This window comes from Lontra canadensis, unplaced genomic scaffold, assembly GCF_010015895.1.
Source record: "Lontra canadensis isolate GAN:19392208 unplaced genomic scaffold, GSC_riverotter_1.0 scaffold115, whole genome shotgun sequence".
NCBI classification, from domain to species: domain Eukaryota; kingdom Metazoa; phylum Chordata; class Mammalia; order Carnivora; family Mustelidae; genus Lontra; species Lontra canadensis.
The window spans coordinates 1,003,838-1,020,332 of record NW_022631109.1 but is presented as its reverse complement, the minus strand read 5'-3'; the positions used below and the strand labels follow the sequence as shown (position 1 = coordinate 1,020,332).

Below are 16,495 nucleotides of genomic sequence, written 5' to 3'. Positions count from 1 at the left end.
ATTTGCAGGATTCTAGGCCATACACTGGGGGGAAAGTTTTAGGTGTTCTGGCAAATGGCCAGGAATGATAGATCCAATGGTTGGTAATACTGATGGATACATAATATATATATGGATACATATATGTATATGGATATATAGTCGAAGTACTTTCACGGTTCTCTGGGATTCCCCCGTTGAAATGCTTCTTCACTTGGTTGATGTGGAATGAATGAATTCTCTGGTCCAAGGGAGTACGTAGGGATGGGATATGCAGGAGGCATTCAGGGAGACTAGGATGCTAATATATGAACTTATATCATGGGTGTGTCCTCACAATAATTCCACCCCTTTTTGGCTGTGACCCATAATAAAAATACATTTTACATCTCCGCCCCATTGTAAACACATCTATTTATAACCCAGTTAAAAATTCCTGTACATCACAGAACAAGTTCCGCTATATGAGGCACGCTGATCTTTTCTGTTCTACTCTCTTTCATTTTACTTAATGCAGGTCATGATCCATAAATTGATTTCATGACCACCTAGTGGTCATTACCCAGTTGAAAAACCATTTTCTTCTAGGGCAGCAGGGTTGCAACTTTTTCTCATCACATTCATATGGATTAGCCTGTTGCCTGACACTATGAGAATTTTAAAAATTTTTACATTAATATTTAATGTTCTGTAAGAGAAGTACATCTATCAGAAGCATACATATCCATGGCCTTTCACAAATTGAATGCACTTAGGTAACCAGTGTCCACAGTAGGAAGCTGACAAATGTCCTAATCTCAGGTGCCCCACCCCACTTGTATACTCCCCAAGGATGATCACTGTCAGGATTTCTAAGGGACCAGTTTTTTTTTTTTTTTAATGTTTGCCTATATAGATTATATTTGCTTGTTTGTGTACTCTGTGTAACTCACATGATGCTCTTTTTGCATCTAGTTTCTTGTGTTCATTCACACTATATTTATGGGACCAATTCATATATTATGAGGCTATAGGCTGCTTATTCTCGTTTCTGTATTATATCCTATTAGGTGCATATGCCACAGTTGATCCATTCATGTGTTGATATTCATTGGGACATTTCTAGTTTGGGTCTCTGAGGACTAAACACTGAGGCTGTACACATTCTCATATGTGCCTTTGGTGAAGATATGTACACATTTGTGCTCATGATAGACACCTAGGACTGGAATTATTGGGTTATAGGAATGAATATGTTTAGCTTTATTAAAAACAACCAAACAGTATTCTAAAGTGGTTGTACCAGCAGAGGGATGGTTTTCTTGACATATTTTTTCTCTAGCTTACTTATTATAAGAATATAGCATATAATAGATATAACATGCAAAGTATGTGTTAACCAACTGTTTGTGTTATTGGTAAGCCTTCTAGTGAACAGTGGTCTATTAGTAATTAAGTTTTCGGGATTATACATGGATTTTTGGCTATGCGGTGGGTTGGTGCGCCTAACCCCACATTGTTCAAGGGTTAATGGTATATTGCAGAATTAGAATACTAGATTGCAGAGTCCAATGTCTAAAATGGTTTTTGTTTATTTTTTCTTCTCTATTTTTTATTAATATTTATAAATGCCTCTAAAGGGGTACACTTGTCTTTTTTTCCCCTTTTATCCAGGCTTCCTCATACACATGGATACACAGATACATACACATGCTTTGCCCCCCAGGGAGATACACACGTAGACTCTCACAGCATACATACAGAAGATATAAACAAACAAAAAGGCATATACACAGACACATACACACAGAGGCATACACAGACACATACAACTGTGGCATAAAGACACTTGCAGACCCATACACAGCTACAAATATACATACACACATCCAGATACACATGTGAAAGTGATATACTCAGTTATATGCCATTTTCTTTCACGTGCTCATACTTCTGCCAGCCACAGAATAAATTCCTTAAGGTTATATTTGTATGATGATGCATGGTTTTCCAATAAATACCTGTATATATATTTGTTATGATGGTAATTTTATTTTTATATTTTTAAGACTCCTGAAGAAATATATTTATACCCTACTTTGGTAACATGCCCTGAACTATATACCAGATTGATATCAACTGTAAATTGTTCTTGCAGTATCTACAGAACATACCTGTATCCACTTAATTCATAATCTGTAATATCTAATTTAGGGTGTCTTCCCTCCCCCCGCCACCCCACAGAAGAACATTGTTTATTCATATTCTACTGAATTATCAAAAGGAGATAATTTTTCTAAGGGCTGAAATGCAGGGGTGCCTGGGTGGCTCAGTGGGTTAAAGCCTCTGCCTTACGCTCAGGTTATGATCCCAGGGCCCTAGGATCGAACCCCACATTGGGTTCTCTGCTCAGCGGGGAGCATGCTTCCCCCCACCCCCTGTCTGCCTCTCTGCCTACTTGTGATCTCTTTCTGTCAAGTAAATAAAAAAATCTTAAAAAAGAAAAGAAAAGACTGAAAAGCAGACGCTACAATTTCAGGAAATAAATAGGGAAAAATATATTTATAGATCTTAGTTTTCTATTGCTGTGTTATAAATTACTACAAATGTATTAGCTTAGAACAACATATATGTATTTATGATCTCAGTTTCTGGGGATGGGATTCTGGATACAGCTTGACTGGGTCTTCAGTTCAGGTGTGCAGAGGACTTCAGTCAAGGTATTGACCAGGCTTTAGGTAGGGCTTGGAGTTCTATTCTAAACTTAAGTAATTATTGGCAACTCCTCCTGGCTTCGGACTGAGGTCCTGTCTTTATTGCTGGCTGCCAGTGGGCCACATGCTCAGCAACAAGAGGCCACTTATAATTTCTTGCCACGTGGCTCTTTTATGACAACATGGCCCCTTAGTGCTTTAACACCAACAGGTGAGTCTCTTTCTACAGTCTCCTAAGACAGATCTTACCTAGTATCATGTAATCATAGGAGTAAGCTCCTGTTACCTTTGCTGTATAATGTACTCCAATCAAAGTAGTGACTACCCCACCACTTTGGTAATTTAACATTGGTTGGAAGCAAGTTACAAGCCCTGCTCAGCCTCAGAGGGTGGTGTGGCATGGTGTCGTCTTGGAATTGTGTCTACCACACGCAGCTTGCAAGTTTTCTTTTACTTGGTATTTCTAACCAGGTAACCATAATTGCTGTTATGCTATTATGGGCAATTTCTATTCATAAGCTATACGGACTCTGGAAGCAACTTACAGTCCAATTTATATTTAACAGCATACTGAACTTCAGATTATACACACATTCACATATATATAGATACAAGGCTGTGTGTATAATTTCTTTTAATTTCACATCCTACTGTGGAACTGAAATCAGCCTTGCCACCAAATGTCTTTATAGTGTAGGCGTGTTACAAACAGGGGTTACTTTAAGAGGAAGTTTATATTACCTCACTCTCACCTCCAGCAGGAATCAGAAGAGAGTTAGAACCACAAAGGACGTGGTGACTCCTTTTGAAATGCCGCACACTTTGTTCTAAACCCTCTGAGAGACAGCCAATCCTTATTAAAATCAAACCTTCAAGATAATGTGAAACTATCATTCTCTCTGGGCTGTATTATAAAATTTGGTTCAAAATAGATCCGAAACTTTTAATGGGAATAAATGTTCTTGCACATGGTGTGGTGGATTGGGTATGGATAAGATGCACTGTGCTTTCTGGGAAAGGTGCCAAGCAGTGGCTTAAGGGGACCACTATAAGGACTTTTCTTACTTGGCTCCCTGACAAATGGCATGCCTGCTTAATCAAGACTATGTGCAATATGGTGGCTGCCCTTTAACAAAACTGTAATAGAAGACAAAAGACAGAAGAGATAGGTAGTGGACGTGATTAGAGGGATAATGAAGCTTGTAGATGGGGTGAGATGGCAAATGAGAACGTCTCATGCAGAAAGGCTATGAGGAAGTTGGGAGTTCAATCCCGTTTTGTGAAAATGATCACAGTAAAGATTGTCTAAGCCTTTCTTTCTGAGTAGGTACTTAGAAATACAAGTTAAAGTGCTTCATCTTTGAATTTGGACAACCTGGACAAGAAAGCTGGCTCTGCTACTTACCAGCTTTGGCTGAGTTGGTTAACCTTATTAAGTCACTATCCCTTTGTCATTGAAGTAGATGGAAATGACATTTCTTACATAAAGAGTTTGGTATAGTACTTGGCCCTGACAAACACAACAAAACAAGGAACTAGGCAGGGAATAGGCAAAACAAGGAAATGTGGCTACAAAGATGACAAAACACTTGCAGGTTTCAAGAAGCTTGCTATTCAGGCAAAAGCATAATTACAGAACAATCTTCTAACTCCTAGAATAGTGGCAAGAAATTTTAGTAGTCTTGAAGAGAGGGCAAAGATAGTCAAACAGGGTGCTCTCCCTCTTATCCTGGGACAAGAGGAAGCAATTTTTTTTTAATTCATTCCATTTGTGTCCTTCTCTAATTCTGAACCAAAAATTATTAGAATCCATCTTCCTTTAGCCTTTCCACCAAAGAAAAATGCCAAAAGGAAAACAAAGGTGAAGAGAATTTGCATCAGGGATGTTTATGAGCTAAAGGAGGTCAAACAGACGGAGTCCCTGGAGAAGAAACAACAATACTGTCACTGGAAATGACATCTGGTACAATAATGATCAAATGGTTAGTCTTTCCCCCACCCTCCCTGGAACCAGTTTTCCCGATAATAAAATGATGATAATGATGAGTAAGAAGTTAAATAAATGGAATGATGAATATGACCCATCGCCCCCTTGCACTCATTTATGAATATTTAAAATACTGAGTTCTTAATCAAATTAGCCATCATGGAGTTTTTCTGGTCTTGAGAGACAGGCGTGAGGGTAAAAGTCCTACCTTTGCTTTGCTTCCCCATTTATCTTACTCGTCATCAGCGGTGGTTTCTAGAATTGCAAGTCAATAATGAGGAAGGGACAGAACCTATCACAATCTCAATTGCTTTTGTCTCTGTAGCTCTGGACAGAGTGTGAATATGTGGCAGTATTTTCAAATCAGTTGGTGTGAGGACACAAAATAGAATGAAAGACTTCTAATTAGAGTGAATTTTGTCTATATAAATTAGGATGTTAATGTTGGGTGTTTGGTTTTTTGTTTTTTGTTTTTTTTTTTTTTTTCCCTATTTTTAATGCTTCTAAATTGCATTTCTCTTGGCTTGCCAGCTTTTAAAGACACCCAAAGACACAGATACTGAGTTGGGATAGATATGCAACTTGCCAATTTTTCAACTTTTTGACCAGTCAGATCAGTTGATTATTCTTTATTACAGGAAACTGATGTTTCAAACACTTCCATAAAAAGAGTCAAGAAAAGGGAAAATATGGGCAACCAAACACAATTCTTTCTGGTGTGCTATTTTATAAAAACATGAGAACTCATAAAGACCAGTGGAAACTAATAATTAGTATTATACTACAATGGGAGAGGTCCCTTTTAATGCTATTTTTTTAACCAAAAGTATTTACTGTTTTGTATTCTCCTAAACTGTGCGTCTTATGTGTCTCACTCCCTCCCACGTCCACACACACATATACATAGATATTTTATCTCATTCTTCCAGGTTTCTTAAATTCTTCTGTAGAGTAGTATTTTTTCCAGATAATATGACAAGACTTACTGCCTCTAATTTAAAAAAACAGAACAAAACAAAACAAAAAATCTCCTGAATGTAGCTTTCTGTCCATGAGCTCTTTTAGAAAATATTTAAACATTGGGAATTGTTTGTTGTTGGTTATAAAATAATTTATATGTATCAATTTGGGAGCCCTATTCTCAATTTAATCATTTATTTAAATGTCATTGTCTTTATTATCACTCATTAGCAAAATGTAAAGCAAAATCAGACAGAAATAAGATTAAAATTTAAAATTTAATATTTGAGAGAGCATTTCTGGGAGCTCGTACTGTGGACCCACTATGATTTTGAAATCAGTAAAAATATTGTAACTATTATTTTGAATAAATACAAACTGTGGATGTAATTATAAGGCAATTTCATTTTTCTCTCACATTTCAAACTTACTCTTTGGGACTAGTTTTGCTTTGGTCCCTAGCTGAAAACTTTCTGGAAATGTTTATGTAATATAATGCACTGTGGTAAGTAATTGACATATCCAAATTATATAATTCAAAACTTTGAACTCATTTCAATATTAAGAAGCCTGCCTTCCTCAGCATAAGCCTGATTTCAGATAGGAAGCCTCACATCACAGCCTGGGGAATGGACATGACCGGATTCTTCTCTATATTGTCATAGAACCTTCTATTCCTTCTTTTCTCCTATCTGCCTACTCCTAATTCTGATTCTTACATGTTATCATGGTTAGGGAAAGTAAGTTAAGTGTTGGGTAGAATAGCTTTTCCTTGCCTGGTACTGTCTTGAGTTGACATCAATATCTTTGGGTTTGCCAGACATTTGAAATTGACTTTCTTAGGGTAACTTCCCTGGGACTCTGTTCTTTGGGGACCCATCCCTTCTCTCTGACTCCTCCCAAATTTGCTTTGGTGAGAGTGAGACTCTCTATCACTTATTCTGTCAGTAGCTCGGTGTCCAGAAATACTTTCAGATTCCCTCTGGGAAGTGTTGACTTCTTCAAAAAACCTTTTACATAGAATCTAAGATATCTTTACGACTTTCTCATCAACTCCCTCATATGTGCAATCAATATTTGGTCTCTTGCTTTTGAGATTTTTCAGGTGTGATTTAGACACCACCCTGCAATGTCTATTGCACTGTGCCCTCACAACCTTATCCTTAGTCTTGAGGTGAGGGATAGGAATCCTTGGTTTTGGAATTGGTGATAGTCATAACCTTCTGACAATTCCTTCAAAAAATCCTCTAATGATCTCCCTGAAGTCCCTCTCTAACTAAGCTGAGGATTAGGATGTAGAGACTACCCATCACATTCTTTAGCAGTGGAATTCATGGGATAACTCTCTCCAAAGAAATCCTCTTTATTAGCCTTCTCTGGTTCATTGATGTCTTTGTTCTGTGTAAGGGGTTATGAGGTATGCAAACATATGACCGCCCCCACTGTAAATTTGTGCCCTCTTGGAATGTATTACCATGTCTTAGTTCCTTAGCCAAAACCTCCATTTCAATATTTTCATTCATAAAACAATGCAGAGAAGTATAGTTTAGGTAAAGATTTTATGAAGACATGAAAAAGGTTCTTCATTTTTTTCATTTAATAATTATTTGAGTGACTTATCATGTGCCAAACATTATTCTAGGCTCAGGAAATAAGATAGTAAACAAGCCATATAATTTCCCTCTACTCAGGAAACTTGTATTCTTCTGAAGGCGGGAATATAGTTTTAAAAAGGGAAGAGTAAATAATGTAATGTCAGAGAGGGGAGATGTGTCACTGTGTGCAGGTGAGTAAGGGGTCCTTTTAGGGAGGTTTCTGAAGGAAAATCTGTGAGAAAGTGACACTCTGTATAGGAGTTATTTAAATTAATTGGGAATAATTGAATCTATATCACGGTATAGAAATATATACATTTTAATATATATAATCACAGGGACACCTGGGTGGCTCAGTGGGTTAAGCCTCTCCCTTCTGCTCAGGTCATGATCTCAAGGTCCTGGGATCAAGCCCCGCATCGGGCTCTCTGCTCAGCGGGGATCCTGCTCCCCCCCCGCCCCGCCTGCCTTTCTGCCTACTTGTGATCTCTCTTTCTCTCTGTCAAATAAATAAATAAAATCTTAAAAAATATATATATATACATAAGCACATCTGGAGAACTACGAATAATATTCAGTGGAAACCTTCATATACATTTCTGGTTCTTCCTCCCTTAGGATGTGGGGAAAAACTCTGCTCTATCCTAGGGGAGATTTCATGATCTGGTCCAGTTAGGTTCTCTGTCTTTCTCTTCACTGGGTCCCACACAGCTGGCCTGCACTGGGATGTTTGTGACCTTGTATCAGGGCTCTTATTACATTTGTAGACTATTCTTAGTCTCTGCTAATGAGATCGCTCAGAGTTCGCTTTGAGTATCACATCTTAATCACTTGATTTCTGCAGACGTTTCCTTTCTCCAAATAAACTCCTCAAAATGCCTGCTGCTCTGTGCTCATTAACCTGGGAATGGCTTCTCTAACTCCACTCTGAAAATTCTGTGAGTTCTATCCTGATCAGGATTCTCCAGGCAGTCGCAGTGGGAGGAGGATTGTAGGCTCTTGAGTGTGGGAAAAAAAAAAAAAAAAAATCAATGACCAAATTTCCACCTGCAAGGGGATTTTCCCTTTATGTAGACTTAGGGACTTCACTCTTTTGCAGTGCAGCATAATTAAGATCCACCCAACTCCACTGTCTGCCCAATTCCCACTTAATCATTTTATGCTCAATAAGGTTTAGGTGACTCAAAGATAACAAAATAATTAGTTAATGAGTAAAGGAATGAGTAAAGAGATAAATATTCATCAACTAGGAGGGTTTTTTTTTGTTTTGTCGTTGTTGTTGTTGTTGTTGTTGTTTTTCTCTCTCCTACTCCTTTTCTAGTTGTAACCCATAACAATTTGATGGAAGCTTCATGATGAAGACAATAGCCCTCACTTAAACAAACCCAATGTGGGACTAGAACTAAACAACAATATAGACTTCTACAACATTTTTCCCTTGCGGATGGTTGTTAGGTTGGTGACCTGTATTTCTATAGAATTGCCACTTTTGATTATGTTGGATTTCATTAAAGGTCTTTCAGATGCACAGATGGTCTAATCCAGAGCCAGAGAGCAGCAGCTCCTCTGCTCATCCTTGCCAAATTTCCACATGCCTAGGAATGTACAGGCTTGCCCCATTTTACTGTGCTCTGCTTTATTGTACTTCACAGATACTGAGTTGTGTCTTTTGTTTTGTTTTGTCTGTTTGTTTCTTTTACAAATTGAAGGTCTGTGGCAACCCTGAATCAGGAAAGACTGTTGATGTCATTTTTCCAACCACATTGGTTAACTTCACGTCTCTGTCACATTTTGGTGATTCTCACACTATTACATTTTTTTGGTTAATGTATTTATTATGGTGATCTTAGATCAGTGATTATAACTTGCTGAAATCTCAAATGTGGTTAGCATTATTTTTAGCAATAACATATTCTTAATTAAGATGTGTATAGTTTTTAGACAATATTACTGCACACTACACAGACTGAAGTATAGTGTAAATGTAACTTTTAGATGTTCTGAGAAAACAAAAATTCATTTGATGTGCTTGCTTCATTGCGTTACTCACTTCATCATGGTGGTCTGGTCTCCGAGGTATGTCTCTATTTTCTTGGTGTTCTCAGCTGGCTCTAATAAGACTATTTCTAGATACTGTTGGTTTTAGAATACTAAGTCCCTAAAATTTACTTTGCATTTGAGGGACAAAGGAACAAATTACATACCATAATTGATGAATTGAAAATATGGTTGCAGATAAATGGCGTTTTGAAATAAAAAATGGAAGTTAAAATCATTCTGAAAAGTTGAGCTTATTTAAAATAAGTTTGACAGGCACTTACGAGAAGAAATACTGTGCAGACACTCTGGAATGTCTTATGGGAACAGCTCACTGGGGAAAAGCCTAAGGTCAGGGAATAATGACAAGGATCTCATGTTGCTTTATTCATCCCCTAGAACCCAACAGTATATTATTAGGCTGCCAGTCACATTCCCATAAAATGATTTGCTCAAGATGAAACTTTGGCCTTTATTAAGGGACTTGAATTTACAAACTATAGCACACTGTCATCTCTTATCTCTACCTTTAGTGAACTTCTCAGAACAGTTTAAAACTGCTCTCTCAGAACTTCAATCTAATGAAGGGGATAGATTATGCTTGAATGGAATTATTGCAGGAGATAAATTCTACTTGGCTTGAAATCATAATTTCTTCAAAAACACATAGCTACGAGAATAGGTATTATTTTTATTAGGCCTATCTCTGTGCGTATTCAAAAGTGGTACCTAAAGTAAAAAGACAATCTAGAAACTATAGTTCTGTAGAGATTAAGTACAGAACACAGGTAGGCCACTGACCTAGTAACTTTTGTATAATGAAGCTCTGAAACTTCGTCAGATCTGTCCCCAGAGAGTTTTCAGTCACCTTGACCTGAAGAGAATGCATCCATCTCTGACATTTCAGGGTAGAACTTGAATGATATACCATTTTCAGAGTAGAACCAAGTCACTTACGTTCTGCTTGGATGCCCCATGGAACTGCATTGGAATGAGAAAGAACTGGAACAGCCTTGTTTTAAAACAAGATTGGTCACTGGGAAGGGCAGACTCTTGAAGTAAAGTTGGACAAAGCACAACCAGCCCCAGGAACTAGTACAAAGCCTAGACTAACGGAAAGGATAATATTTTCGAGGGTCTAAGAATAGCCAGGGAAGTGGAGGTGATCCCTTCACACACATACTCGCACAGGCATATGGAGCGTGGCAGTGGGGAGGTCAGGAGCAGATGGTATTTGGACAGCTGGATTGGGTCGGTGGCATATGGCAGTTTTGGGGTTTCATTTGCCACCATTCCCATACGTAATCTCTAAGCAGATATTCTTGTTGCTGCCACCAGAAGCAATCCTTAATTTTCTACTTCTCTTGATCCTTGCTGCGGCTACTCCCGATCAAGCCACTCTCACACGCATTGCTCATTTACTATCGGTCCCTTCAATCACTTCTCACACATAGCCAGAATGAGAGTTTAAAAGTCTAAATCAGACTATATTGTTTCCCTGTGAAACTCTGCAGGAGTTTGTCACTGCATACAGAATACAAAGAAATTGCTGTCCCGGGCCCATCAGGCCTAACTCTCTATAGTGGATCGAATGGTGGCTTCCTAAAAGATATGTTTGCATCCAGACCCCCAGAACCTGTGGGTGTGACCTTATTTGGAAAATGTTCTTTCCAAATGTAATTAAATTGAGGGCCTTGCGATGAGAACATCCTGGATTATCCAGATGGGCCCTAAATACAACGGCGGTTGTCCTTATAAGAGACCACCCAATAAGAGAGAGGTATGGAGGAGAAGAAGACCATGTGAGGGCTGAGGCAGAGATTATGGTTATATGTCCAGAAACCAAGGAAAAGCTGGAGCCACTAGAGCTGGAAACAGCAAGGAAGAATTCTTCCCAAAAGACTGGAGAGTTCTGCTAGCATCTCAATTTCAGGTGTCTGACCTCTACAACTGGGAGAGAATTGATTTCTCTTGCTTTAAGCCGTCAAACTCTGATAATTGTGTAAACCAAAGGAAACTAACATACTCTTCATCCACATCTCCTATGCTTATGGTTGCCTACGTTAGTCCTACTCATCTAGCCCAAGTCTTCCCCTTGTTATTCTTTAAGTATAACATGCTTCTTGTCTTCATCTGTTTGGCCTACTCTAACAAAACACCATAGACCAGGGAGCTTGTAAAGAACAGAAACATATTTCTCATAGTTCTGGAGGTATGAAGTCAGAGATCAGGGAGCCAACATGGTCCTCTTCCAGGTTGTGGACTCTCATTGCGTCTTCACACAGAAGGAGTGACAGACCTCACTGAAGCCTCTTCTAATCCCATTCGTGCAGACTTCCTCCTGATGATCCAAGCACCTCCCAAAGGCCCCATTTCCCAATACCATCCCATTGGGCATTGGGATTTTAACATATGAATTTGAGAGGGAACACAAACATTTAGGTCATAGCATTCCCTCAAACTTGGAGCCTTTAAATTAGCTGCCTTTTCTGGCTAGAAGAGAAGGTTTTCTTCTACATTGTTCTGTGTCTGAGTTCTTTCTTGTCATTATGAAAGTTAAGCGTTTTCTTTTGCAGAGGGATCTTACTAGACCAAATCTAGGTGATAGTTCTGCTTAGGCACCCCCTGCCTCCTCACTCTTTTATTTTCATTTCAATACTTATTTCTACCCGATCTTTTATGATTTATTATCTAACCCCTAAGAGGGATGCTCTGTGAAGTGAGAGTTCTTTACTATCTGACTCACTACAGAATCCTGAGTGTCTGAAATAGTCCCTGGTATTCACTAAGCGTTCAATTAATGTTGAATGGGATGTATATCAAAAGCCTATTAATTCTGATCAGGATTAAGGTGGTAATGTTTGATATCTAGAAATTTAAGAAACAAATCAGATCCTTAGTAGTTGAGGTCCAGATTTGGGTTATGTTATAGTACTGAAGACTTAAATTTGTAGAATAGGACAGAAATCCCGTAAGAGATTACAGAGACATAGGGAGGATGGTCTTGGCCCTAAATTGGTACTATTTCCCAAAGTAGAATATTGAGTATAAGCTATTGGAGTGTAAGATCAGAGCTAAATCTGGAACAATGATGTCGGGAGGCTGAGTATGAGAGTGAGGCTACAGAATATGGCCAAGAATTGTTCTGCCTGTAAGCGGAGTCCACTGCCCACCTTTGACTGGAGAGAAGGACTGACAACATGGGGGAAAAGTCAGGCATGGGCAATAGGAGGCAAAAACTACAACTGTCCATTGCTCTGGCAAAAAGAAGACTTGGCTTTCTGATAATCCAGATGTAATTTTCTAGTGAACTAGATCTAAGGGACGGGGTCTTTCCCCAATAGGGTCAGCTTCAAATTAGGTTTAGGTTTGAATGCAATAACTTAAAATGATCTCATATGTTCTCAATGATACTATAGCACTGTAGCCTCAAAAAGGCCATATCCAGTGGTAGGCTGACACTAAGCACCCACATTATCTGGCTATGAGGGCTGAGAGGGGAGAACATCCCTGATGATGCCATTATTTAGTCTTTTGTATCCTGTCCATCTTACCAGCAATTTAAGAAGCTTAATGAGGTCATCCTAATCCAACTCAGAAGTTAAGGAATGCATCATCTGAGGATAATGAATATCACTGGAGAACACAGTAAACCAGAATATATATGACCTGGAGATCTTGGAAGCTACTCTCTTAGAACTGTCACTATGTGAATTTTCCACAGGTGGGGGAGTAATCTAATGTAGTATCCTTGGAGGGTCTTTGTGACTTTCTCATAACATTAACTTAATGACAGCAGTCAGAGACTGGTGGAAATCCTATTTGGAGTTTTGCAGCCGTTTTAGAGTTCCCAGAGATAAGATGTCTTGACATAACCTCTCAAAGCATATAGCTTGTCCTGTAGAAGTCATTTCAGCATTTTTCATTGCCTCTGACTTTCCCAGAGGTTCTCTATTGTTATTGTTAGCTGTATATTTTGAAAATGAAAAACAATCAGGTTGAGGAAAAGGCCTCCTGTATGTTTGTGTCTTGGGAGTAAAAATGTGGAATAAATATATATAATGTATGGTGGTTGATATTTTGTGTCATTTATCTTCACTTGTGAGGAGAGATGGGATAAGTCACTCATGACTGTGGCGGTCCTGATCCATTCTTCATCACTACACTCATGAAGATAAATGTCACATTTACACAGACCACAGCTATCATGTGTCCTTTCAGAGCATAGATTTAGATCGGTTAGAGCAGGAGGTTGACTTGGTGCTGTTATTTGAAGATCAAGGACACTTTTGTTGTACCATCTCCTATTCCCACACATCCTGATCTCCAGTGTTAAACTAGGGTACCATTGCCGCTATAGTGATATTAAGTAGCATATATATTTTCAACCATGTCTGTACTTCAGATACTCACTTCACTTTAATTTAAAACTTTTATTTTCTGTGTATGCTCAGCACAGTGTTCTACAGTGGCAGTTGATTAATAGGCATACAGTGTTGGTTCTCACATGGTGATAAGTGGTATAATGAAGAGCACTATGGACAAAATGATAAGTAAGTGGTTAATTCTCTCTGTGGGCAAGTCAGATGACAAAGGAATGAGTCAGAATAGAACTATTGAAAATTAATAATATTTGAGCAGCTTTATTAAGAGAAAACAACATGGACATCTTAATTTTCCATGATGTACAAATGGCTGTACTATTGGATTTTAAGGCAATGGCAGAGCAAGTGTCTTCTTTGCTCTGTGCTTGTGTTCCCTGCCACAGGTGATCAATAGAGAATGAACCGTTTATAGCGTGGTACCAAATGTACTTATTCTGGTTTTGTTTGTAATTACTGTGCCACAGCTTGAAGGTCTGAAGTTAGAAGACTTCCCAGTGAAATAAAATTGTTGGCTCTTTTTCCCTTGGTTGGTACATGAACGTATCTATAACTAGAAGTAAGCTGAAAAGGATTTCCATAAATTCCTGAAATGTGGTTGGCAAACTGGACATTTCCAAAATCACTGTCCCTCTTTGAAAACTGTAGTTTGAACCATATGAAATCATTGTTACCAACAGTTTTTGACTGGGCCTTTCATTCTAATCATACAGATGAATTGTGTGATTCAGATTCCGGGTGTACTTTCAGTTGGTTCTTTCTGATATAACCAAATAAGCTATTTCATTTGCTTAGTCAAGAAACATTTATTGAACATGTACTAAATGGCAGTAACTGGGTTATGCATGCACATAAAATGAAATATAGTGCCTGTCCCAGCAAGGCCTGTAGTCTAATGATGCAGAAAGACACAGAGGTAGGCAAGTACAATGTGGATGACTAACACAATCATTGATAATGGCTCAATGCATATTCTTTTTTTATTCCCACATAGTGCAATGTGTTTAAAAAGCGCACACATGCACACACACACACACACACACACACACAAGCAAGTTCCAGTGCATCTGGGTGGCTCAGTCAGTTACACATCCAGATCTTGATTTTCGCTCAGGTCACGATCTTGGGGTTGCGAGATCGAGCCCCATGTCAGGCTCCATGCTGGGTGTGGAGCTCCCTCAGTTCCCTTCCTCCCCTCTCTGAGGAGGGGGAGGGAGTAAGTTCCTACAAATTTTGAGAACCTTGGAACAATTAATGGCATAAGTACCTCCTTCCACCCTTTAACATGTTCATTTTGAAACATTATGTATTGGGCAGACCACTAGCCTAGAGCTCTAAATGCTTAGCTTCTTGTATTAATCGTTATCACATCAGTTTTATTCCTCTTAAATATCATCCCATTACTTAACTTCCTTATACTTTAACATTTCATCTGCAAATTGGAAAAATATAATCTATTCTGCTTACCTGCCATAACTGTGAAGGCCAGATGGGATAATGTATATGAGACAATTTTCTAATCTATATTAGATCCATCATCTAATCTATAATTTTATTATACATAGAAAAGCAAAAGGTAAGATTCTCATGACCATCTTTCTTGTTACCAATCTTGTGTCTATGGTGCTAAGTAAAAGATCAAGGTGGTATATTTTCTCATGTCTAAGCATGATCCTGTATTTGGGGATGAGTACCATATTCAGCCCCAGCCACTCATTTTATAAAAGTGGGTAAATTGTTTAGTCACTCCCCAGGTCGGTAGAGTAGTTCGTAGTAAACAATGACTGAAACTCTCTCAGATAACAGTAACCATTCCTGTTATTTGAGAGCTTACAATACGCCAGGCTTAGTGGTTTATGGACATCACCTCATTTCATGCTCGGAAAAACTTCTAAAGTTGACTCTAAACTTTACTCCATTGTGTGGAGAAGAAACCGAGGGGGGTGCACGCAGAGAAGCGAAGACATCAGACAGTGGACTAGCCTATTGGAATAACTCAATCATGCGATAGGGAATGGACTAGGATGTTGCAGTGGCGGGAAAGAGAGGCGACAAGACTCTTGGTACACACGATTCCCAAGGTATAGGCAATAAGATGTAAAGGTGATAGGTTATAGATACAACAGGATGCAAAAGTGAGGATGAGGTGGAAAAAATGGAGATTCAAGGGGACTTTGGTCTGAATTACTAGGACGATGATCCCTGGAACTGTGCTTGGCATATGATAGGAACTTAAATTTTTTTGTCGAATGAATGAATTAATGGGTGACTGGAGTTGCTATTAGAAAAGTCTTCCTTGGGGGTGGAGGTTGAGTTGGAATCAAGGGTTTTATATTGGACAGATCAATTTTCGATGCGTCCACGTGGAGGTTTTGAGTTAGCAATTAGATGTGCAGGTCTGCATTACAGACTGGAGATGTATGTTTGTAGATGGTGTTTAAAGCCACCGTGGGATCACGTGGAAAGTGAGTCTGGACAAAGAATAGGTCCATTCATGGAGCTCTGGTGCACATCAGGGTTTTAGCGGCCTGACAAATAAGGCACAACCAGTGATGGAGGTGGAGCAGATTAGCCACTGAGGTAGAAAGAGAATCAAGAGAGTGGTTTCCCAGGAGCCAAGAGCAGACAGTGTTTTAGAAAGGACAGGGTGTTCACTATGTCAAATACTGCTAATTTTTGTCTAATATAAGTATTAAGAATTGGGAACTTGATTTAGCAACGAGCAGGAGTTTTTTTCTTCTACCTCTTCTTTATCCCCTCTACATACACTAATTGCTACCCACTGCCTTGCTCTCACATTATTATAAATCCCTGACATGTTAACTTGTCACTCACATTTCACGTGGTTCTTAAAACCATGAG

The 16,495-nt window shown here is 38.8% G+C and overlaps 1 protein-coding gene across 8 annotated transcripts in view; it reads left to right on the top strand.

Annotated features, from left to right (window-relative positions):
- The window catches only part of LRRC4C (leucine rich repeat containing 4C), a 1,149,700-nt gene that overhangs the window by 1,109,377 nt on the left and 23,828 nt on the right, over positions 1 to 16,495 (top strand). Inside the window, exons 1-2 of one of the 8 annotated variants that reach the window (XM_032840675.1) lie at positions 12,012 to 12,022; positions 13,048 to 13,049. The exons of the other annotated variants lie outside the window; for them this stretch is intronic. The gene's annotated coding sequence lies outside the window, so the exon portion shown is untranslated. Of the gene's footprint in view, positions 1 to 12,011; positions 12,023 to 13,047; positions 13,050 to 16,495 lie in introns of those variants that run through there. 8 annotated transcript variants of the gene reach the window in all.